The following is a 26,194-nucleotide window of genomic DNA, read 5'->3' on the forward strand; positions in this document are numbered from 1 at the left end:
ACACACACACACACACACACACACACACACACACACACACACACACACACACACACACACATTTACATATCATATTTACCATTACCGGTATCATTCAAAAATCTGAATAACTCCTAATGATTTCTATCATTTGTTCCTTCTCCTATTATTACCTTGAGTGAATAATTGATTACCTTTAGTGACTGAACTAACTTTAATCGTTCTCTATTGTATGCTGTACATTCCAGCAAGATTTACTGTTCCCTTTCAGTCGATAACGTCAGACGTAGTCGACGGTCGACTGAAATGGGATCACGCCAGGGAGCCTATTGTCTTCGAGTATTATTGAACGAGCCAATACACATTGGCGTGCGAGATCTGCATCTCACACTCTGCCCCGCAGCGCGGGTATAAATACGGAAGTAGATGCACGCACCATTTGCCTTTCGCTTCGGAGCCGAGCTTCATGTCTGAATCTGAAGAGTGTTGTTGTACAACGAGCGAGTGTGTCGGCGCTTATTTGGGAAGTCTCTCCTGGTGTCGGTGTTTGAAGCGCGAGTGCAGCGTTGATCGCGAGCTTCAAGCTCTCAACTGCTGTTCTCACAGCAACCAAGTTTCTGTTTGTGTTTGTTTGTCTGACGGTCGGTTGAGGGCGAGAAAGTGAGTGCTTTACTGACACAGGGTGCACCATTCCTGTGTTAGTGTTGCCGCGGTCATTCCCCTGTGTGCTCCGGCACTGGTGAGAGTTTTTCACTTCCTAAAAGAGCAACACGGGTGCGTATGCGTCTTATTCAAGATGTCATTCCGCCCGTGCGTTTCTGGGTGCGGTCGTTCCCTGTCTCTCTCTGATGGTCACAATTGTTGTATCACGTGTTCGGGCTTACAGCACGCTGAGACAGCTTTTGTGGACAGCTCATGTTTTCACTGTGGGAACATGACTGTCGCAGTGTTGAGGGCGAGACTCGCCTTCGTTCGTGGAGAGCGAGTCCCCATTACCACGCCCCACCCTGCACGGGTACTGTGTGGGATGGGTGACCGGAGGGTAGTGTTAGATGTCCCGCCCGGTAACCATTCCCTGTGGGCTCCTTACCCCTCCCTTCCACTGCTGCCATTGGAGCCTCCAGTGTTGTCCGCTGGTCCATCTGTAATGGGTCGGCCAGGGGTTTCACTCGGGGCTCCCCTGGAGGACAGGACGTCGATTGCAGCATCGGAGGGTGAGCTGACTTCTGGAGATGACGACTCGGCTGCGTTGTCTCCCTCTGGGAGTTCAATGTTGCCCGAGCCGGATCCAGAATTGTCAGCTATGCTGAAACGGGACGCCGAGGCTGTCGGGCTGGAGTGGAACCCTCCACCGTGTCCTGTTCAGTCTCGGTTGGATTATTGGTACCTCGGGGCGGGCCGTGCTGGTTCTCAGCCCGCCGCCCCAGTGCCCTTCTTTCCCGAAGTGTATGAAGAGCTTACTTGGTCGTGGACGGCACCTTTTACTGCTGAAAACGACTTAAGTAGTTCTTCCTCCCTCACTACCCTTGTCGGAGGAGCGGTGAAGGGTTATGAGGTTATCCCTCCAGTGGAGCGGTCTGTTGCGACTCACTTATGTCCAATGGCCGCTGCATCCTGGATGGGGGATCCTTGTTTCCCCTCGCGGGCCTGTGAGTTCGCGTCAGGATTGGTGGTCAGAGCTTACAGAGCTTGCGGGCAAGCTGCTTCCTCTTTGCATGCCTTGGCGTTGTTGCAGGTCTACCAGGCCAAGACACTCAGGGACATGCACAAGGGTAGTTTAGACCGGGCGCTCATGAGTGAGCTCCGCACTGCCGTTGACCTCGCCCTCCGGAGTACGAGTGTCGCGGCATGTGCGGTCGGTCTAGCGATGTCCACCTTGGTGGTCCAGGAATGGCATCGTTGGCTCAGCCTGGTTGAGATGGCGGATCTGGACAAGGTTCGGTTCCTGGACTCCCCAATTTCCCAGGTTGGGTTGTTCGGCGACGTGGCGGAGAGCTACGCCCAACAGTTCTCTGCCACCCAGGTTCGGACGGAGGCTCCCCGACACACCCTATCCCGGCGGCCCACTGTTGCCTCCACCCTGCCGCCGATGATAGTCCCTCCGCCCGTTCGTCACCGAGGGCGTCCCCCTGCCGCTGTCTCCGGTTCCACGGGGTCTCCGCAACAGCCTTCACCCAGGCCCCAGCGTAGAACCAGCAGCAGGCAGCCCGTCTGGTCTGTCTCAGTCACTGCCCAGCCAGGGGGCGAGTGTCAGAAGCATTCCTGAGACAGGCCACCCAGGGATGGGGGGACTAGCTCTTCAGATGGTCACCATTCCACCATTGGCTCTCCGGAGTCCAGTGGTACCCAAATTGTCGAAAGAGCGAATTTCTCCGTCCCTGGGTCCCAAGAGGGCGAGGCTGGCGGTTTGCGACCCTGTGGAACAGCCTTGCCCCCCCCAGCCCCCTCTTTTTCGCCAGCCGGCAACACGATGCGTTCGAAAACCCGGTCATCCGCCTTCTCACCCATCCTCTGTTGCCCCGTGGAGTCAGGTAAGTGCAGCACGGCTCACTCAGACCCCGCTTCGGGCCGCCCACGGGCCTTCCGAGCCGGGTCCCTGTCCTCCACCTCGCTGCCCCACCCCGGGTATGCCTGTGGTGCCTCTGGTCCCCCTGGTCCGGTTCGTCGAGGCCTGGAAAGTGCTCTCCAACCCGTCCAGCTGGCTCCTCCGTACCATCAGGCTCGGCTATACGATTCAGTTCCGCCGGAGTCCGCCCAGGTACAGTGGCATTCGCCACACTTCGGTGTCGGGCAATTCTGCTCCTGTCATGCGCGCGGAGATCGCTGTCCTGCTGGCAAAGGACGCGATAGAGCCGGTGTCTGTAGCCGATATGAAGACCGGCTTTTACAGCCCGTATTTCATTATACCCAAGAAAGGGGGTGGGTTACGACCAATCTTGGACATGCGAGTCCTGAACCGGGCCCTCCACAAGCTCCCGTTCAGAATGCTAACGCAGAAACGCATCTTCCAATGTGTCCGTCCCCAAGATTGGTTTGCAGCGATAGACCTGAAGGACGCGTACTTTCATGTCTCCATCCTGCCGCGACACAGGCCATTCCTGCGTTTCGCGTTCGAGGGTCAGGCGAATCAGTACAAAGTCCTACCCTTCGGGCTGGCATTCGGCATTCGCATTCTCAACTATCTCGACGACTGGCTGATACTAGCGCAGTCTCGGGAGCAGTTATGCGAACACAGGGATTTGCTGCTCCAGCACATCAGCCAGTTGGGTCTTCAGGTCAACTGGGAGAAGAGCAAACTCGCCCCCGTGCAGAGGATCTCTTTTCTCGGTTTGGAGCTGGACTTGGTCCAACACACGGCGCGCATCACAGAGAATCGCGCCCGGTCAGTGCTGCACTGCCTGAATCTTATCAAGAGCAGTACAGTGGTTTTTCTGAAACAATTTCAGAGGCTCCTGGGGCATATGGCAGCCGCAGCCGCAGTTACGCCGCTCGGCCTGCTTCATATGAGACCACTCCAGCACTGGCTTCGCGACCGAGTCCCGTGGTGGGCGTGGCAGAGAGGCATGCTCCGTGTGAAAATCACCCCGGCCTGCCTCCAAACCCTCAGCCCATGGTCGGACCTGTTGTTTCTCCGGGCCGGTGTGTCCCTAGAACAAGTGTCCAGGCATGCTGTGGTATGCTGTGGTATGCTGTGGTTTCCACAGACCCTCCGCAAGTATGCGTTTCCCCCAGTGAGCCTGATGGCACAACTACTGTGCAAAATCAGGGAGGAAGAGGAGCAGGTTTTGCTAGTTGCGCCTTATTGGCCCAACACCAGCTTGGGGGCCATGTACAACGGGCATGCAGTAGCTGGCACCTGGACGGGGTCCCACCTGCATTGGCACATCAACTGCCTCGAGTTGTTAGCAGTGCTCCTTGCTTTGAGACGCCTCAAGACGACGCTGCTCGGCAAGCATGTACTGGTCCGTACGGACAACACGGCGACCGTTGCGTACATCAACCGCCAAGGTGGTCTACGTTCCCTTCGCATGTCACAACTCGCCCGCCACCTCCTCCTATGGAGTCAGAAGCATCTGAGGTCGCTTCATGCCGTTCACATCCCTGGCCTGCTCAATCGTGCCGCCGACGAGCTCTCACGACAGATTGTGGCCTCCGGGGAATGGCGACTCCATTCCCAGGCGGTCCAGCTGATATGGGACCACTTCGGGGCCGCACAGATAGATCTGTTTGCCTCTCCGGACTCGTCCCATTGGACCCTCGGCACGGATGCACTGGCTCACAGCTGGCCCCGGGGCCTCCGCAAGTATGCGTTTCCCCCAGTGAGCCTGATGGCACAACTACTGTGCAAAATCAGGGAGGAAGAGGAGCAGGTTTTGCTAGTTGCGCCTTATTGGCCCAACCGAACCTGGTTCCCCGAACTTTTTCTCCTCTCGACAGCTCCTCCCTGGCCCATTCCTCTGAGAGAGGACCTACTCTCTCAGGGACAGGGCACCATATGGCACCCGCATCCAGACTGTTGGAGACTCCATGTGTGGTCCCTGGACGGGACGCGGAGGTTCTAGGTAATCTACCACAGGCAGTCGTAGATACAATCACTTCAGCGAGAGCTCCCTCTACGAGGCTTGCTTACTCCCTGAAGTGGAACCTGTTCGTTGAGTGGTGTGCTTCTCACAGAGAAGACCCCCGAAGGTGTTCGATCATTTCCGTGCTTTCTTTCTTTACCCCTTTCTTTTCCTCTATACCCCCTTGGGACTTAACTCTGGTGCTAACCGCACTGCAGAGACCGCCCTTCGAGCCTTTGCAGGTAGCAGAGTTAACAATTCTGTCCCAAAAGACAGTTCTCCTGCTTGCTTTGGCCTCCGTCAAGAGGGTAGGGGACCTGCACGCATTTTCGGTCAGCGAATCGTGCCTGGAATTCGGGCCGGCTAACTCTCACGTTATCCTGAGACCCCGGCCTGGATATGTGCCCAAGGTTCCTACCAATCCCTTTCGGGACCAGGTGGTGAACCTGCAAGCGCTGACCCCGGAGGAGGCAGACCCAGTCCTGGATTTTCTCTGCCCCGTTCGCTCTCTGCGCTTATACGTGCACTCAAAGCTTTAGGACCTCAGAGAAGCTCTTCGTCTGTTACGGAGATCAGCGGAAGGGAAAGGCTGTCTCCAAGCAGAGGTTGGTCTACTGGATAGTGGATGCCATCATCTTGGCGTATGAGTCCCAAGGTGAACCCTGTCCCCCCGGACTGCGAGCTCACTCCACAAGGAGTGTTGCCGCTTCTTGGGCGTTGGCGCAGGGTGCCTCGCTGACAGATGTCTGTAGAGCTGCGGGCTGGGCGACACCTAATACGTTTGCTAGATTCTATAGCCTACGTGTCGAACCGGTTGCTTCCCATGTGCTCTCTTCTCATAGAAGTCAGTAACACCGTGAGCCCCGGTTCAGTGTCGGCTTGCTGCACCATTCCCCTCCTACGGACCGGATACGTGCGCCATTTTGCTCCAGTTGAATTCCCTTATCCGGAACCTGATGAGCTCCTCCGCACCCCTCCAATGTCGGACGTGGCGGAACGTCCGGTTTTACGCCTACCACTCGTATGCAGTGTGGAACCCGTGTTAGGCTGGGTCCATATGTTGCGGTCCCTACGGCGACCCCATATGTGTATTCTTCCACGATACGGCTCCCCAAGGTGAGCCTGTGTCTTTCCCTTGGCAGAGTCCTGCCGTCACTGTAAATCGGTGTTGTCTCCCCCCTCTCTAGGCTGGAGCCACACCAGTGATATTCCATATGTTATACTGCCCGGTCCTCCGCCCAGTTCATATGCGTATTTCCTTTTTTCGGGTTGGTTGGGCTTCCGCAGCGTCCCTTCCTTCCGATGTTGGGCACGCTTTCCCAGTGTTACCAAGTCTAACTGAGTGGGTCTTGTGGAACAGCAGCGACTTTCTGGCCTAAGCCCTGTCCTTTTCCGCTAAAACGTCGGGAGGATCAGAAGGCTTTTGTCTAGTGGCAGCGTTAGTGGCGTGTTCAAAGGGTGATCCCATTTCAGTCGACCGTCGACTACGTCTGACGTTATCGACTGAAAGGGAACGTCCTGGTTGCGTATGCAACCCACCGTTCCCTGAAGGAGGGAACGGAGGACGTAGTCCCCTTGCCACTACCGCTGGACCACCGCTGACTCCGAGTTACGCTCGGCTCCTCAGCGAAAAGCAAATGCTGCGTGCATCTACTTCCGTATTTATACCCGCGCTGCGGGGCGGAGTGTGAGATGCAGATCTCGCACGCCAATGTGTATTGGCTCGTTCAATAATACTCGAAGACAATAGGCTCCCTGGCGTGATCCCATTTCAGTCGACCGTCGACTACGTCCTCCGTTCCCTCCTTCAGGGAACGGTGGGTTGCATACGCAACCAGGACGTTTCTGGGTATCCACATTTATCACAATTACAAGTTTAATGTTTCCCTATTTTATATAAACTTTATATATATCTTATATGAATCTTGTCTTGCTGAGGATCTTCCACTTGCTAAACTTTCCAGAGCTGATTGTGATTCTGTACATCTGCTGTTTGCGTAGACCAAAGACTTAAATTTCAGTTTTTTAAATATAAAACCCCACGGTAAAAAAGAAAAGAAATAAAGAGACAGACCAGAGTTTGCATTTGAGTTCTCCTGTTGCAGCATTGCATTTTAATGGGACTGAATTCAAAATAAGTTAATTTTGTTGATCTGTAATGTGAGGTGAAACAAAAGAAGAGAGTGAATAAATGTTGACAGAATTTTCATTTTTGGGTGAACTATGCACAAAAGCTTTATTTCTCTGGTGTCACACATTTTCTAGGTCTGAGGCAAACGATGTTCACAGTCCCCTTTAAAAATACATGTGGGCCTAACAACCTAAATATGTTGTGTCCACATACACATACACCCACACACATAACACTTCTAACCAGTGCTTTAAGTGGCCCAAAGGAGGTGCCGGTACTCTATTATTAAATTTTTTTTTTTTTTTTTTGCTGACTCCCATCCTCCCCTGAGGTAACAACAACTATATTGAAGGGGTTTTATATATATATATATATATATATATATATATATATATATACATATATATATATATATATATATATATATATATATATATTTATTTATTTATTTATTTATTTATTTATTTACAGTCAACAGACGACCTTATAAAAAATAATTTATAAAATATTAATTTATATAAAATAATTAGAGCTACTGAACATAAATAAAATGTGCAAAAGGGTATTGAAAACATTTTGAACAAAATGTAGGCTACATAAAATAAATTATAAAACATAATAACCATAGAACAGTAGAACATGAACATGAGTCTTGTCATGGTTCATTCATTTCTTTACCCGTTTCACACACCCTCTCGAGACCACGTTGAGTTGACACCATGATTGACACATGGACACTTATAATCGGATTGACGGCTCAATCGGACTAAAAAACCCTCATGTAAACACCTTAATCGATTCGATTGAGCTCGATCCGAATGACATTTCGATCGGATTGAAAGGGGTGGTTTATCCCTTATGTAAGAGAACATGTAAAGATTGAAAACCGAAACTGAAAGGACTACACATGTGCAATGACGTTAAATAAACATAATGAGTATAACGCGCGGAACGAGCTGTTTTTCCTGTTGAATAAAGTGTCATATTACTAAGCTTCCCGTCATTCTAAAATTCTCATTTTACTCGCGCGTATGTGAAGTGAAGCAGGACATCGTCCCACTAGTCCTTGTTGTGGATTCTCATCCACAGACGCCTGATTTTGGCCGCGGGGAGGGGCATTTTTACTTCGTGATCAGAACAGCAAAACGGTTAATATGCTCTAAATTATGACCAGAGATGAATTAATATTACGTCTGCTGTTTAAAACAAATAAAGAACCAATAGAGGAGAATATTTAGGCGCGAACAGCGGGAAACTGTATATTCGTGCAGTTTGTGCATGTCAAAAAATCAGATCCGATTTGAAACTTGTGACATATAAACGCGCACATCAACCCGATTACTTTATTTATCATTCATGTGAACACCTTGTTCAGATTCATCAATCGTAGCTATTAATTTCATTCCATGTTAACGTGGCTATTGACAGCAGCAAAAGCGATGCATGCTCTTTTCACTTGTAAAACTCAAGGGTGTATGGGTAATGTAGTCTCTGCTCTCGGTGGGACGAATTAGGAAGCGTGCATTGTGAAGGGCGCTCTGAAAAGCGACAGCGCAGCCAAAGGATTAAAACAGATGTGCAAATGAGCGTACCGGTACGCTAAAAGCACGTTCTGGGCGCACGGAGAGGTGGCGGTAAGCTCAAGAGCTATATTTGGAAGTGGCGGTACTGAGTACCGGCGCGTACCGGCCCACTTAAAGCACTGCTTCTAACAATGACCCTCGTAGGTCAACATCAGAGCTTTTCCTGCAAATGCAACACCCATGTGAGCAGTCTATTTCATTTCCAACCATAAAACTGTTTACAATGTGTATTATTTTCCTATTTAATCGTTCGACTCGAATTTTATTAACTGCAGTGCACGATGAATCAGTTCGTTTCGAGGAAGCTGAGCCTCAATGGAAGATCTTCTCCAGCGCCTTTCTCTCCCTCTGCTCCGTCTTGCGAGTTCTCTTTGCTTTGTTCAACTATAAGATCGTCCATAAATATCTCAACCTTGTCTGTGACATTAACACTTCTTATTTCTCGGTCATTTTCATCCGATACATTCGTGCAGATAGTCTTTAATATATACCATTTCTGGGGGTTTATCAGAAGAAGAAGATCTATCAGAAGAATTCATAATCATTTGTTCTCCATTTCCAATATTTATTACAAAAGCCTTATCAAGATTGTCTTTGCAATGTTATTTCTCTTATCAGGCTTTACTGAAGACAAAACATTTGCAAGTTGAATGTTGTAATTTCTACAGTATTTCTACAAAAAGTGTGTACGACATGCGATGTGAAGTGTGTATAACTTGCACAAGAGAATGTGGGTACGTAACACTTTATTTTACAGTGTCCTTGTTACATGTTACATGTATTTACCATAGTAATAACAGCAAAGTACGCATTTACACGCAAATAACCCTCAACCAAAAACTAATCCTACCCTAACCCTATAGTAAATACATGTTGTTAATTAATATTACTCAGTACTTAAAAATATAATTACGCTGTAACAACAACACCTTATAATAAAGTGTAACCAGAATGTGTCAAGTCTGAGGTCAAAATTGGCCAAGTTCACATCACATCATACTAATATACTAATGCACATACACATGCTAATAGGCCCTACACTGGCATAGGGGAAGTCAAACCAATCTTAAAATAATATCTCATGGAGGACCAATAATCTGCAGTAGCTTAGACTTCCTTTCTATAAGTCACGTGAGAAGGCGTTCAGACTCTGAAAGGAAAAGCAGGGGTATGTATTCACACTGAGAACTTTAGCTCAGACATCTCTCTCATCTTCAGATCATCTGACGGTAGAATCAAGTCTTTCGTTATTTGAAACTGTTCTGACGCTCAAACTGCTGAAGAAAATGATTCACCTGATTTTCCTCCATTTGTGCTTGTGTTTAGTTGGTAAGATATCCTTGTTTTACGGTGCACAGTTTACTAATTAAATTATAGTGAGAATATGTTATAAATTATGATGACTGTAAATCAATCAATCTGATTCATAACTCACGCAAAATCAATCTTTACCTATATTTTACTTGTTTGAAAATGTGAACTTATTTCAATTATGCATTCATTCAATAGTGTCAAATGTTTGTGTTGCACTATTTAAAAAACAATAACATCAAACTAGTTTGAAGAAATCTTTTCTGTTTGTTCTGCAGGTGTTTTTGGCGTTGCAGATGAAGTGAAGTCAGTGTCAGTGATGGAGGGAGAATATGTCTACATCCTAATGTTACTAACATAAAGACAGATGATCAGATAAGGTGGAATTTTGGACATAAAGACATTTTCATTGCTCAAATCAATAGACAGAACAATGAACTGAGATTTTATAATGGTAGTGCTGATGGGAGATTCAGCGGCCGACTGAAACTGGATCAGACTGGATCTCTGACCATCACAAACACCAGAACCACAGACTCTGGGCTTTATCAAAACAACCAGATCAGAGACGCCACTCAACATATTCAATCTTATTGTCTGTGGTGAGTAAACCAGCTGGATTATTCAATATATACCCAGACAGCAACATAGTGTCGGCTCACGGCCCAGATCCGGCCCACATCTGGTACGCGTTGAATCCACAAGTAGATGTGGGCCGGATCCGGGCAGACACTATTTTGCTGTCTGGGTAAATATAGCTATCTGAATCAAACTCACTAAGACTGTTGACAGATTATTTTTGTGCTTAAACATATATGTGGTTAAATTTAAATCTCTCCTTAAATACACTGTCATGTTTTGACAAACTCAGTTGTCACTAGATTGCAATAGGAGCTTAATTTCCATAAAGTAAAACTTTTCACAACTTTGTCTCTGCCCTGTATGTGCCTAACAGTTTTTGAAGAAAAAGTTAGCAGGTTACACCAAGCTTACACTGAGCATCCAATAGCATCCGGCAACTTTATGCAAATTATTTGCAGAAAATAAATAGGCCTACAGCTGTGACACTCAGACGTTTGTCATGAACATTTAAAAATACGCATAATGATCGATTTTCCTCTGGTTTTAGTGCATAAATCATATTCTATACAAAATGGATGAATTGCAGTTGTTAGATATATGCTAAATATTGCTGTTTGGTTGTAATTTATGGAGCCCCTAAACTCGGAACATGGTGATGGAAAAAATATTAGATGGGAGGAAAAATTATGTCAATGCTTTTGTCAATTATATGTCATAACTTTTCATGTTTTTTGCTAATTTTCTTGGAGGTGCGCAAAAGTTTTGTCAGGGAGCGCAACATTTCTTGCAGGGGAATTCAAAACCTTTGCAAGAGAGAATAAAAAAGCATTGAAATATAATTTTTCTTCCAATGTCATTTTTTGTCCATTAAGGGATTCTGTAGTAATTAAACTGTCTGTGTTCATATATGTTTTTTTTTTCACACTGTCTTTACATTGGTCATTAAAAAAAACAAGGCTTGCACCTTTACAATTAATTTTATTAATTCCAAATTTGTCACATTTTTTTTTTTTACTGAAGATAGTTTGTAGTCAGTCAGTCAGTCAGTCAGAAGTCAGCTTCAAGACTCATACGGAGTTTGTAGGCCGTTCTCAATACATTCACATTTCTACAACAATTATACCTTAAACCTACGTCGTTACTTCAGGTTGAATGATTCTGATTGGCTAAGAAACAGATAAACATAGAATTTGTCCACACATGGACTGAAATGCAGGTGCATATCCACATTGATTACAGTTTTTTTAAATCGCTAACAAGCTCTTACCCATACTTCAGATACTTTTTCTAAACTCTTAACACAAACTTACACCTACAAAACACAATTGGCCAAATAGATAATTTTCTTCTCAAAAACAATTTTTTTAAAATATATACTAATACTTCATATCAAAATAGAACACATCTTTCTCTGCACACACTAACTTTACCAAAACACTGGAAATCTGACTCAAAATGAAATTATTCTGTCAAAGAATAACATTTGTTTCCACTTCGCAAGGTACATGCAGTCAATCAAAGTACACCAGGTTTCAAAATACTGGCTATTGTTGACATTACAAAAACTGCATAGACTTTGATGTTTCAGTTTTACAGGTATTTGCATGCAAAACATGCAATCCACCGTTTTACACTAAATTTCTTGGTTGGGAACTGTATGCTCACATGTACAGTAATGTTCACATTCAAAAGCATTCCAGTAAAAAGCAAATCAAGGTTTTTTTCACCTCTCACTGCATCTCTCACTGTACCTCTCACTGCACCTCTAACTGCATCTCTCACTGCATCTCACACTGTATCTCTCACTGCTCCTCTCACTGCATCTCTCACTGCATCTCACACTGTACCTCTCACTGCACCTCTCACTGGGCCTGCTCTTCTCACTGGGCCCCTGGCTCTTACTCTTCCTCGTCCAGACATTACAGTGTTTATCTTTTTTCTGTTTCCAAAAACATCACTCCTCAAAGTCCTCCTTTTACTGTATAAGTGTCAATGTAATAGAAAAAAAATAACCCTTGCCATTGAGTCTAAGCCAGACTGGAATCAGCTGTGGTTGGCCAAATTTACCCAACATAAATAAGCTGTGGGTCAATTATTCAATTGTTTGTTTATTATCAGCTGAGCTATATTGTTTTTGAACTGATATCATTGCAGGAACAGAGGTTCTTGCTGTATCTAAGGTTTGGAATATTGTTTTTGCTATTGTGGGATGGTGTGTGTTAACATTTGTAAAAAATACAAAAACAATCCATAATTTTGTTGGGAGGTATAGCTTGTCTGTTAAGAAAATGTAAGCATTGTGGAAACTGACATCATATTGTGTGAAAACGACATGAAATGTGTGAATGGTATGGCCACAAAAGACAGAGGCTGTGCTAATTGTGTTTAGAGTTTTGAAAATGTGACAACTGGTTGGACAAATGCTTGTTAGCGACTGAAAAAAACTGTAACAGGCTGACCATGGGTTAAATATGTTTTAACACATGTCGTGTGCCTTTCTCAAAAACACGGAGAGCACATTCCTAAACTACATAAATCTCATAAGCTTATATAAGTCATTCAAATTGTTTAATATGTAGAAGGAAAAATATTGATTACTGTAATACCCTGATTATGTTCACTTATTAGATATACACTGAGGCAGCAGTGGATTCCATAATCCACCCCTTCACTGTACAGAGGACTTGTCTGATTATTTCGACGAGGCCCTCACAGGGAATTCTCTAGTAGACAGGATCTCTTGTTTTGGCCGTGTCTAGGCGCAGGTCCACCATCTGATCTGGATATGGACTGGATACTGCTGACTACAGTAACCTCGGGATAGACAGAGAGACTAATATCAGCGTGGATGCCATTCTTCTTAAGATGTAACAAGTACATTGGGTGTTATGGCAAGTGTTCACGGTTCCGCTTGATCTGCAGCCTAACAATCTTTTTACAAATGGGCATTACAGAAATCTAATAATGTGTTACGTGTATGCCAGTGTTGACAGAACCGGGCTAATATGGTCATACTTCCTGGTTCTGGTAAGAATTCTAGCTGCTGTGTTTTGGACCAGCTGGAGTTTGTTTATTAAGCATGCAGGGCAACCACCCATTAGATCATTACAATAATCTAGACTTGAAGTCAAGAATGCATGAACAAACTTTTCTGAACTTGCCACTGAGAGCATATTATCGAAACTTAAATATATTTTTAGGATGAAAAAATATGGTTTTACACAAAGGTGTAAAGTCCAGGTTCAGAAAGTAAAACTCCTCCTCAGTATTTTGTTACAATCACCTGGATTTGCTAATTGGCACAGTTTTTCAGCCAGGAGATAGAACTAATTAGTGAAATCAGCTGGCTGAGATCATGGGTGGAATAAACATATGGCAGGACTTTTACTTTCTGATCCCTGGACTTTACACCTCTGGGTTTACAGATGCTAAAAATGTGGCTTTTAAATGATTGATTTGGTATAAAATATTCACTCTTACCGAATTTTAGAGACACTGTTTCCTAAACATGAATTATATCTGTTTTCTAACGTTGCTCATTTCTTCACTCTTAAGAAAGTCGGCGTTGTAGTTTCAATGAAGCTGTGATCTGATTGGCTCTCTCATCTCTGGTGGGTGTGGCTACGATGGTCGTTCTGGTTTATGAATTCAGAACCAGAAATCTTCCACGGAAGAAGACTGTGCAGAATGCAGCAACAAACACTGATCAACCAAATGAAAATTTCCTTCAATCAAGAATGTGAAATCAAAGTTAGACAAAGGAGGAGTTGTTGGGGCTATATTCTTAGACCTAAAAAAAAGCGTTTGACACTGTGGATCATGGTGTCCTATTAAAAAAACTGTCAATGTTTAATGTCTCCCCCAATGTAATGAAATGGATGCAGTCCTATCTGGAACACAGAGAGCAAAGGGTTAGGATATATGATGAGGTAACGTCGGCCATTAGTTGTAATTGTCACGCCACAAACGAGAGAGACAGTAGATCCAAGTGCAGTGAGATATTTACTGGGTAATCCGTGAAACGCAATCCAGTCCAGGAAAGGGTCAAATACCATACAAGCAATCCAAACAAGAACAACGAACACAAGGAACAGGCAGGAACAAACCAAGAAGTGTGAGACATTAACAACGACTCCGTAACACATACTGACACAGACATGGAATATATACACACAGATCTAACAAGACTAACAATGAACAGCTGGGACAATGATTACAGGGAACAGCTGAGTGTAATGAACAGTGATAAGTGACAGACAGGATGCTGGGAATTGTAGTCAATGTGAAGGACACCATGAAAACGAGGATCTCTAGTGACACCCGGGGAAACACAAACCAGACACTGTGACATAACCCCCCCCCCCCCCCCCCCCCCCCCCCCCCTACCCCGGCTACCAGCCGCTCCACGGCAACAAAACACAAGGGAGGGAGGTGGAATGGTGGAGGATCAGGGGGAGGGATGGTGGGCCAGGTCCATGGAAAGGAACCGAAACAGGGGGTGATGGTTTAACCGGGGACCAGGGCAAAACAAAGAGTCTATCGGGCGGCCAGTGCGAAGCAGACAGTCCATCGGGCGGCCAGGGCGAAGCAGACAGTCCACCGGGCGGTCAGGGCGAAGCAGACGACCCATAGGGCGGCCAGGGCGAAGCAGACGACCCATCGGGTGGCCAGGGCGAAGCAGACGACCCATCGGGCGGCCAGGGCGGTGAAGACCCCTCGGGCGGCCAGGGCGGTGAAGACCCCTCGGGCGGCCAGGCCGGCGAAGATCCTTCGGGTGGCCATGGCGGTGATGACCAGGGCGAAGACGACCACTCAGGCGACCACGGCTCAGGAAAAGGAACAGACTCCGGCTCAGGAACAGACACTGGCTCCGGCTCAGGAACAGACACTGGCTCCGGCTCAGGAACAGACACTGGCTCCGGCTCTGGAACAGACACTGGCTCCGGCTCTGGAACAGACACTGGCTCCGGCTCTGGAACAGACACTGGCTCCGGCTCTGGAACAGACACTGGCTCCGGCCCTGGAACAGTAGACACCGGCTCTGGAACAGACGGCACCGGCTCCGGCTCTAGAACAGCCACTGGCTCCAGTTCTGGAACAGACACTGGCACTGGCTCAGGAACAGACACCGGCTCAGGAACAGACACCAAAACTGAAACAGCCACAAGAACAGACACAAACACAGAAACAAACACTGGTTCAGGAACAGGTGCTGGCTCCAGCTCAGGTACAGCAGACACAGGCTCCGGCTCTGGAACAGGCACTGGATCTGGCTCCGGCTCTGGAACAGCAGACACTGACTCCGGCTCTGGAACAGCAGACACTGACTCCGGCTCTGGAACAGCAGACACTGACTCCGGCTCTGGAACAGCAGACACTGACTCCGGCTCTGGAACAGCAGACACTTGACTCGGGACCACTGGACTTGTGACCACCGGAACAGGGACCACGGAACAACAGCGGCCTGCACTGGGACGCCCTCCAAAATGACAGCATGCTGTACAGGGACGGCCTCTGAAATAACCGCATGCTGCACAGGGACGGCCTCCAAAACGACCGCACGCTGCACAGGGACGGCCTCTGAAAAGACCGCATGCTGCACAGGGACGACCACCGGGATGTTGGGGAGATAAGAGGCCCTTCTCCTCCTCCCCCGTCCTTGATGGCGAGGTGCAGCCTCAGTACTAGACGGGACCAGCGGCGAGGACTTTGGACTGGACAGGACCAGTGGTGAGGACCTTGGGCTGGACGAAACCAGTGGCGAGGGCTTTATGATGGACAGGACCAGCGGCGAAGATCTTGTGCTGGGCGGAACCAGCGGCGAGGATCTTGTGTTGGACGAGACCAGTGGTGAGGACCTTGTGCTAGATGAGCCTTGCGATGATGACTTTGTGCGGGGTGGAACCAGCGGTGAGGATCTTGTACTGGACCAGTCCGGCGGCTCCGGATCAGAAGAATGGCAAGGCGGAGGACGGTGTCGTGGAATTTGTCGACCACCTCCTCCCCTGCAACCTCCCCGAATTCGGGAGAACTTCACCAGACGAGTCCCCAGAAACGACTCACCATCTCTGATGGACGAGTTCGCTGAAGCCTTAGCCGCCACTGCTTCCTCAGTCTGCTGGGCCCATAAGCCAAAACATTGAAAAATGTTTAGTCGAGGCGCTTCCTCCCCGACCTGCGAACCTCCTCTCTGTGGTCCCCTTCCTTCCCCATACACAGGAGAAGGGTTATGGAATCTCGAACTGCTGGATCTATTCATCGAGACGGAGTCTTTCTGTCACGCCACAAACGAGAGAGACAGTAGATCCAAGTGCAGTGAGATATTTATTGGGTAATCCGTGAAACGCAATCCAGTCCAGGCAAGGGTCAAATACCATACAAGCAATCCAAACAAGAACAACGAACACAAGGAACACAAGGAACACAAGGAACACAAGGAACACAAGGAACACAAGGAACAAGCTGGAACAAACCAAGAAGTGTGAGACATTAACAACGACTCCGTAACACATACTGACACAGACATGGAATATATACACACAGATCTAACAAGACTAACAATGAACAGCTGGGACAATGGTTACAGGGAACAGCTGAGTGTAATGAACAGTGATAAGTGACAGACAGGATGCTGGGAATTGTAGTCAATGTGAAGGACACCGTGAAAACGAGGATCTCTAGTGACACCCGGGGAAACACAAACCAGACACTGTGACAGTAATATTGGTGTACCTCAGGGATCAATTTTTGGGCCCCTGTTGTTTACCCTGTACATAAATGATCTCCCGACTGTATGCAATGAGTCTGATATTCAAATGTATGCAGACGATACTGTCATTTATGTACATGCGCCGAACAAGCGGCAAGCAGCATATAAGCTCACGGCAATGTTGGACGATGTTATGCAATGGCTTAGTGATTCCCGTCTTTATTTAAATATAAAGAAAACCAAATGTATGTTCTTCACAAAGAGGTCAACAGATACTCCTGTAGCAAATAAATATTGCAGGGGAACAACTGTCAATTGTATCTGATTTTAAATAATTAGGTATAATAATTGATTCTAATATTACATTTAAAAAACAAATTAAAAAAGTTATAAAGATAGTAAAATTTAACCTGTCAAATTTCTGTCATATAAGAAATTGTTTGACTACAAAGGCAGCTACAATATATTTTAATGCTATGATCATGCCATATTTGTTAAATAAATAAATAAATAAATAAATTATGCACCCTCATGTCGTTCCCAGAAAGGTAGTAAAGACATTTGTTAAAATAGTCTATGTGACTCCATTGGTTGAAACTTAATGTTAGCAACCCTAAAAATAACGACTTCATTCAACAATCTCTTCTCTTCCATGTCATTCTCCGACACTGTTGACGTATTGTAAACAGTGCAGTGCTTCCAGTTTCTACGTCAGAACGGCGGCTCACTATTGGCCAGCCCCTGCGTCAGCATCACACGCATGTGTCGTAGTGCTCACGTGACTAGTGCCGGCCAATAGTGAGCCGGCGTACTTACGTAGAACCCAGAGAGCTGCAGTGTTTACACTACGTCATAATGACGTGGAAGAAAATACATTGTTGAATAAAGTTGTCATTTTTAGAGTCACTTCTGTAAGGAACTCAGCTTTTTTGGAAATATTAATAATCAATAATATCTTGTTATTATTAATTATAAATGTTTGGGTCAGTTAATTGGATTAACTTGATGTGGCTGAATTAATATTACAATCAATTAATCAGTTCGTCCAAAGAACTATTTTGATTATTAATTTATTCTAAGAAAAGGGTATCTTCCATGGCCACAGAAGAATAATTATTTCTTCGCCTGTACAGCACTTTGAGCCAGTAGCAAAAACCGTGATCGTAAAGTGACTTGTATTGCAAACAAAACAGAACCAAATACATATTATGTACAAGTTTTATTAACTAAATATAGATATTTATATGAATATAAATAAACTAAACAACATACACACATGAATACATAAATAGGTTAGTGATAGGATGAAATTGGAAACCGGAAGAGGGTCTATGAGAAGAACCATCAGAATTTCATTTTCACATTTCATTGAATTGAATACTTGCATTTGTAATGGGAACAATTCTTGAAGTTGTTGAAAATTGAAGTCGTTGATGGTTCCGGCAGTGTCAAGTGGAAGTTGGTTGAGCGTTCTCTTTCTCCAGGAACGCATGATTGGTTTGGTCAAGGCCTGGGACTCTGTTGAGGCCACGCCGAGCACCCAGGAGAAGTGAGGAAGTCAAAAGGATGGGTGATTGGAGTCGTTGTTGGTTGGAGTCTTTGTTGGTTGGAGTCTTTGTTCCAAAACTCCTGAGATTGTCCTTGGTTCTTTGTGAGAGAGTCTTCTCTCTTTTCCATGAGGCCGGATCTGGTTGGAATCGAGGCCTGCTGGGCCCTGGGGCCCCCGTGGAGGGGGAGGGGGCTCCCCAGTCTCACCAGAACAGTGTTGCGGCTGGATGAAAAAACTAAGAGAGGGAGGTCACAGGTGGACTGTCTCTAATAAGGCCTGGAGAAGATCCTCCCCTAAGGGTTGAACTCGACCAATCAGAAAGGGGACATGTCTGAGAGGGAAAGTGGCTCTTAGTTGATTTACGGATCTTTGTCCCATAATATGATTATACCTTCATTAATGCTAAAATAGCTATAACACATCCACACTGCATTCTAGAAGAAGGTGATGTACATCAAAGTGTGAGTCATTAAATGAGGATTAATTTGCTAGGAAGCATGATACAGGTGAGGTTATATTGACCGTTGGGTGGTTGTTCAACCACATACACCCCAATCAAACATACCATGTTGTTATACCTAATAGTACACGAGACAGTAAATCATCACAGTTTCTGTGAGGCATGTTCCTTCATAGATCAGAGTAACACCGCAAAGTTTATTTAATTAAAGATGGTCTCTCTCTCTTAAGCATGTGGCGCATGTGGCCACATTCCTTTGAGGTCGTAAAGTCTGTTATCAGTCTTAAAGTGTTCTGTAACCGGACACCCGGCTGACAAAGTAACTTCATTTGTGAGGTTAGTTTTGGGGGAGAGTTTCATAGATCTTTATATTCATTAAATATAGTGAATATGAATAATTAGTGTGTGTCTGATTGGTCCAGACCCTACACTTCATAACATTTAAGGTTGAACCACTATATTATCGATGTCTTTACTACCTTTCTGGGCCTTGAAAGTTGCAATGACGTTGCTGTCAATGGCTGGTTCAGAAACCTCTGGGATTTCATCAAAAATATCTTCATTTGTGTTCCGAAGATGAACAAAGGTCTTACGGGTTTGGAACGACATGGGGGTGAGTAATGACAGAAATTACATTTCTGGGAGAACTTTTTTCACTGACATCTCTAATCTCTCTCTCTCTCTCTCTCGCTGTGATATTTTAGTGTGATAAATCTTGAAAGTTGATAAACAAGATGTTCAAAATGTATTTGCAGTATATTTCATGCTATTTTTGTTACTTTATGCCTATTTTTTTACCATATCAAAATAAACATATATATTATTTAAATGATTTGGCCTCATTCTTGATCAGGAAAAAGAACATCATGCAAGCACAACACCATCATTCAGTTGTGATCATACATCTTTAGTCTGTTAGATCAAATATATCCATGGACAGTTTTTCATTGTAAAGTTTGCTGCTAGACTAGTGAAATCTAATATAAAAAGTGATAAAAACCACTTGAGAATGTGGTGTATTCAGATTGCTATCACACCAAAGAATAACAGATCTATAAACAATTTACTGGCAATTACATTATTATTATTATTTTATTGAAACAAAATCACTTTATATTGCTTTTGGATTCAACATTTACTCATTTAGCGGACACTTTAATCGAGAATGTACAAGAGACACTACTAGGTTATTCACAAGAAAACTATATATGAAAATATGTATATTAAAAGGTGACATAACTTAAATGCATCATGGACGTGGATGCTGCCATTAATTAAACAAACCGTTCTGAGAAGTTTCGGAATAAAACATTGAGTGTGAAATGAGAAAAAGACCTGAGCAGCGCTGTCTCACAAATAAATGTGTGAACATTAGTCAGGCCTTCAGTTTATATTCTAACCTGCTCATAGGTTGATCTTTATCTCTCATCATGACTATTTTAGTGCATATTTGTATTCAGGGCTGTTGAATCCCATGAGTTTCCTGACATATAGGCGTACTGATCTTCAGATGAAGATGTTGATCTTCACAACACCTTTCAGCAAGAGATGAGTTTAACATGATAATCTGAGGGGGCACAACACTGCAGGATTTTCAAATCCTCTGTTTCGAAGAAGTGGTTTCAAGTCACTAGTCACATGATTTCAGCAAACTTTAATTAATTGTGCTTCTGTGATCCCTTGATTTAATATATGGCTTTAACTGATTTTAGGTCAGTTCTGTATTGTGACTTTAATTTTAATGACAAATGCAGGGGCAGTCAAGTCACTTTCATCAGAAAAAAAAAATATTATTTTTTTATTGTAGAAGTTAGTGCAGCACCTTAATAATGACAGAATTTTTGGTTGAACCCTTGAACTGCTCGCTCACAGTGATATTTCTGGCCTTAAAAAGCTGATATGTGGAAAGTTTGTCAATAAGCACTTTCCTCCCTTAAATGTTTGTATATTAGTTAACATTTCTCTTATCGTCTGTTTGTGCTCATGGCATCTGGCTGGTAAGTTAAAGTCTAATCAAGTCTTTTCGTGGTTTCAGTTTTTGATTTGGAGATTAAATAGCCTGTTTAAATTTCGTGGCAAGATTCATGTGCCAGTAATGTCTTGGATTTGTAATATGATATTAAAATAATTCGAAATGCACTTAATTGTTTAATTATGTCAATGGGCTCATGCCTATTTCGCTCACAGGCTGATAGTCTCATCAGATTGCATTGTATGACACCTTAATGACAATATTAATTCTTACACTTGACAATGCAATTCTCTGTTCTACTTTTTATTAAAAACGTGTCCTGTTTTGTGGACCCAGCTGGGTATGTGCCATGCAGAAGAAATTATTGGAGCTGTCTCATTTTTGCAAGATCAATCAAGAGAGAAAGTGAATATATATATATATATATATATATATATATATATATATATATATATATATATATATATATATATATATATATATATATATATATATATTTGATGGAGAATACACACATAAAAAAATCGTGGATTATTTTTTTCTACCCATATCCTGGTTTGAGCCTGCAAAGATACAATACATTATTTATCTTTATTGCAACAAAGGGCTTTTGACAGAGAAAAACAATAGCTTCATTAATTGCATTAGAAAATAATTTCCATGTTACTGTTAATTGTTGGCCTGGACAGGTTTTATGAAAATGCTCTACTTTTGCATATATCAGCTTCAGCTCCTATAAACTTTTACATTAATTTAGCTCTGCACTTCAGTCTGTTAATGTGAGTACCGCATGCATGAGAGAAGCCTCACATGCCAATTAATAAGTTAAACGTTTCACTGAAGTTTTGTTTTAAATTCAAAATAATGTCTGTCATTCATTACATACAGTGAAAAAAAATGTTGTAGAAACAATTTTCACTCAGAAATTGCTATTAACATATGTAATAAAAACATTGAGGTAGAAACATTTTAAAAACTTTTTAAAAAATGTATTCCAATAATGTTTTATTTACTATATGTGTGTGTTTACATTATGTTCATCAGCAGGTGTTTCTTTGTTACTCCTTAAACTCACATGTCAAATATAGTATCAAATATATTAAATATAATACATATTCAAATATAGAATCCAATATGCAACTTGTTACAGCCATCACTGATTATTTTCTCTTCTGATTCCTCCTCACAGCCTAGAGAAAGAACATTGGATTAGCTTCAGTGTGTCAGGGGCCTGTACCATGATAGTAGTTGAGCAAACGTAGGGTTACAGGATTAGTTTCGAGTTGACAAAACCAATCCAATTTTGTTGGGACCATGATGCTTATCATCAACTTTCTCTGTCAACTCAGGCTTTAATCCTGAGTTTAGGTGTGACATCAATAGCGAAAATCCAATCACATGCTGAGAAAGAGTGAAACTGTTCTCTCTTCTCTCTTCTGCAGAATATTGAAAAATATAAAAAAATTTAACAAATTTACACAGACCGCTACTTTCTTCTTATGAAAGAGGAAAACTAAAAGAAAAAGTCTTCAGTGCAAGTAAAAGTTGTGAAGTTAGTTTAAACAGTATTGTGAACTTTTAAGCTCTAAATTTTATTTATTCATTTAAACTGTGAGTAATAACAATTGATCAACTAAAATTGTATATGTGTGATCGATTAAGGGTATACGTTTATATATCGATTACATAAATAAAATCTAAATCATGCAAAATTATTATTCTAAATAAGCATTACTAAAAGCCAGACGATTTTATCTTTAAAAATCATTTGCTATTGAGTGACTTTATCTCATCAGACATGTGTCACTTAGCTCACAGCTGATTGGACCAAGTTCGGTTTGCAAACTCAGACCAGGGCCCTGTACCATGAAGCCGGTTTAGGTGGCTACCCAGGTAAGTTTAAGATTAGTTTGCACCAACCAGAAGGTTTTAGGTACTATAAAAGTAGCTTGGCTTTAGTTAGTGTTCTTCGGTATCTTACGCTGCACGGCTAACCTGCTCCGAGGCAGGTTATGTTCTGGATTCGGGATCTCAGACTGAAGTTTGACCAATCAGCTGTGAGCAAAGAAACATATAGGTGACGTAACTAATTCACAGTGTCTGTTGCAATAGCTTCACCTTTTCTTCCAAATACTGTGGACATCTCTGCGCAAATTGTTAGACGAGCACTTCGTAGAGAAAGAGTTTTTAGGGACAGACACTCTTAAAAGACCTTTCCTTATATTTAGGCCTTGTACTGACTAAGTCCTAAACGAAGTCTAATACAGCGGATTAGTTTAGACTAGTGCCCGTGTATCCTCACTTATAACAAACATAGACTTCCGTAATATTACTATTCTCTAGCAAGTTTATTTTCCTTTGCATATATCATACAGCGGCAATATTTTTTTACTCAAAATACATGTAACCAAAACACCGAACTGCTTTGTTCACCTGTAGGAAAGACACTAGGCACAGACAAAAACTGTTCGCTTCCAAAAAACCGCCACACTGTGTCTGGGTTACCTCTAAGTTAAATGACCTGCCCAGGCAACGCAGTCTCATGAAAGTGCGTATCAATACCACGAATGTTAATGGTTTTTGCGTGTATATGCTATGCACTGAAACCCCCTTGGGTAGGATTAGGGGGAGTGGGGGGAGGGGGGTGCGTGCGTATTACACGCCATAAAGTATCATATGCATGCGAAAACTGCGTATCATATACACGCAAAAACGATTTTTGGCGTATAAATGGCGCGAGAAATAAAATTTGTGGTATTGATACGCACTTTGATGAGATCTGGCTCGAAATCAGCTGAGTTGCAAAGAACATACAGCCCCCTAGTGGCACAAAACAAAATTACATAAAATAAAACCTACTTGTTTGAAAGATACAGATTTTCCGCGGAAGGAATATTCTATCTTTGTGAACTTTTTGAGCCGCACATAACAAATGTGTCACGTCAAAGCGATGCACTTACTGTACCGCAAATGGTATGTATTGCGTTGCATCTTTTTGCAAGTGGTACATACTTGTATGTGGTCTGTGATGTGGAGAACCTAGGGAAAACACAGTTTGTCAAACCATTCGCAAGGTGGTCCTCGCTCTGAGCAAGGACCTAGAGCACTTAAATGTACAATACAGTACATGTTAAGAATGATTTTAAATCTTTTTATTATCATTATGTTAATCTTGGGTCAGTTGTTCAAAGGTAAACTGATCGGATTTTGGTTATCGGATTGGATCAAATCTTGAAAATGGGTTGTTCAAAAGGGAAGGAATGAGTCTGAAATCAGATTAGATCGGAATCCAATCCTAGTTTTAATCTGGATCAAACATTCAGTTTGTGTTGTTCAAAACTTGTCAGTATGATTTGGATAACTTTGATCCAAAAAAACAGGATTATCCTGATCCCAACAGGGGGTAGGATTTCAAGGTGGATTCCACGAAGAAAATGTAGTAAAACTTTAAAATTGGTCAAATAATACTTTTGTATCATTTAGTGTATATATACTTTTATTTATATTTTGCACTTGACTTGTTTAACCGTTGTAACAGCTATAAAGTAGATAAAGTAGACATAGGCTACCAATAAAGCTATTCATAAAGTAAAAATAAAAATGATCTTGTCACCATGAAATAATCCCCCAAACAGATTTCAATAACAAACAAAAATAATATATTCAATTTTTCTGGCATTCATCACCGTATATTAATTTCAAAGAAACAATCATCAGAGATGAGCCTGTCAAAAATGATTTCTATCAATTGCATACTATATGTCCAGTCAGTCCCTCATTCAAAAAAAATGTTTTAAGACGTTTTCAAAATTACCACAATGTAAATTTGTTTTTTATTTGTTGTGGCTCAGATGAGAAATTTATGAAGGGAAGTGGATGTTTTTGTTATTTTTGTGTTTTGTCTCAAAATAAGAAGCACTTACAGTGACTCTTACATGTTGGCTCTTCTACCTGTTCTTTACATAGCTAAAGTATATGTTGTCCCATTTAGAGCACTGGTAATCTAGATTTGGTAATCTTGAAAACTGTGTATCTGGATCAGGGTGATCCAGTCCAATGTTGCTTTGAAAAACCGGCATAAAAGTAAGACGGATTACCTGATCCTGAATAGGAAAAAATGGGATTTCCAAATCCGGATCATTTTGATCCAGATTAAAATGTTTTGAACAACTGGCCCCTTGATAGGGTTCCCTATGAATATTCCATCCACGTGATACCATGTTCAAATTCAGGCATTAAGAAAATATGAGATACGGACTATGTGCTGTCACATTGCATTGCTAAAAATCATTCAGCATTCTTGCCTCGTTTTAGAATAAATAAATAAAAATGTTATACCATTTCAAAGAAAGTTTTACCCAGATCTTCTCAATCATTTTCACTGGCCAAAAAGTATTTAATAGTATTTCATTAGTAATTTCTTTAAACAAATACAATTTATGCAATTTGCCACAAGGTGAACATATATTTTAGAATTCAATGTCAAAAGGGAATCCAAGGCACTCTTCTTTAGAAAATTAAAAATCCTTTATTAAACTGGCTCTATCATGATTGAAAAAATTATTAAAACATGTGGGGGAAAATACTACCCACGCGTATTTTCCCCCACATGTTTTAATAATTTTTTCAATCATGATAGAGCCAGTTTAATAAAGGCTTTTTAATTTTCTAAAGAAAAGTGCCTTGGATTCCCTTTTCTACATGACATTGAACTCTCGACCCCAAAGAGCACCTTCTAATACTTTTTTTGAACTCCTTGAGCACCCTGGACTTTTTGTCTCTTTTCCAATATATTTTAGAATGTTTATATATTTTTAATGGAAATAGATTGGTCTAATTTTTTGAAGTGTAAATAATTGTAAGACTCAGCCCGCCACTGACATTTTTTTAAAAATAATACTTGCATGTTACCCTTTCCTATTGTCTGTCTGTGCGCGACACAAACAGTACAGCTGCGTTCAGCAGAGTTTGTACAGCTACTGTTATCCAGCCAATGGACTGCTCGATCACTGAGTGAGTCCTTCTGTGTCTGTTGTCGTTATGCCGTCTATGTTGTTAAGCTTCTGTTTAGATGGGAGTCAAGTGAGCATCAAATTCAGATCTCTGAATAATTATGGTAAAATAATTAATCATTTTATTGAACTTAGCCAGCAAATGATTAAGTTTTTACTGTTTTATCTCTGAACATATTCAGTCAGATGGTTGTTTAAAGTGGAAACTGTCAGTTATTGAATACCAGTGGTTCTCAAACTCGTTCAGTCTGTAGGATTCATGATGCATCTCCTTATACTCTTTGTCTACAGCAGCCATACACTTACAAATGTAATTAAACTAAGCACCAGTGTTGGGGAAAGTT

The 26,194-nt window shown here is 43.0% G+C and overlaps 2 protein-coding genes across 2 annotated transcripts in view; one reads left to right on the forward strand and one right to left on the reverse strand.

Moving 5' to 3' along the window:
* Positions 1–26,194, forward strand: part of LOC143735469 (uncharacterized) — a 204,678-nt gene that overhangs the window by 68,900 nt on the left and 109,584 nt on the right. The window lies entirely within an intron of this gene.
* Positions 11,110–26,194, reverse strand: part of LOC143735405 (uncharacterized) — a 77,916-nt gene continuing 62,831 nt past the window's right edge. Inside the window, exon 14 of the transcript XR_013203167.1 lies at positions 11,110–12,952. The gene's annotated coding sequence lies outside the window, so the exon portion shown is untranslated. The remainder of the gene's footprint in view (positions 12,953–26,194) is intronic.

Source organism: Siphateles boraxobius, unplaced genomic scaffold, assembly GCF_051911475.1.
Source record: "Siphateles boraxobius isolate OS27281-9 unplaced genomic scaffold, OSU_SipBor_1 13, whole genome shotgun sequence".
In the NCBI taxonomy this organism is placed as follows: domain Eukaryota; kingdom Metazoa; phylum Chordata; class Actinopteri; order Cypriniformes; family Leuciscidae; genus Siphateles; species Siphateles boraxobius.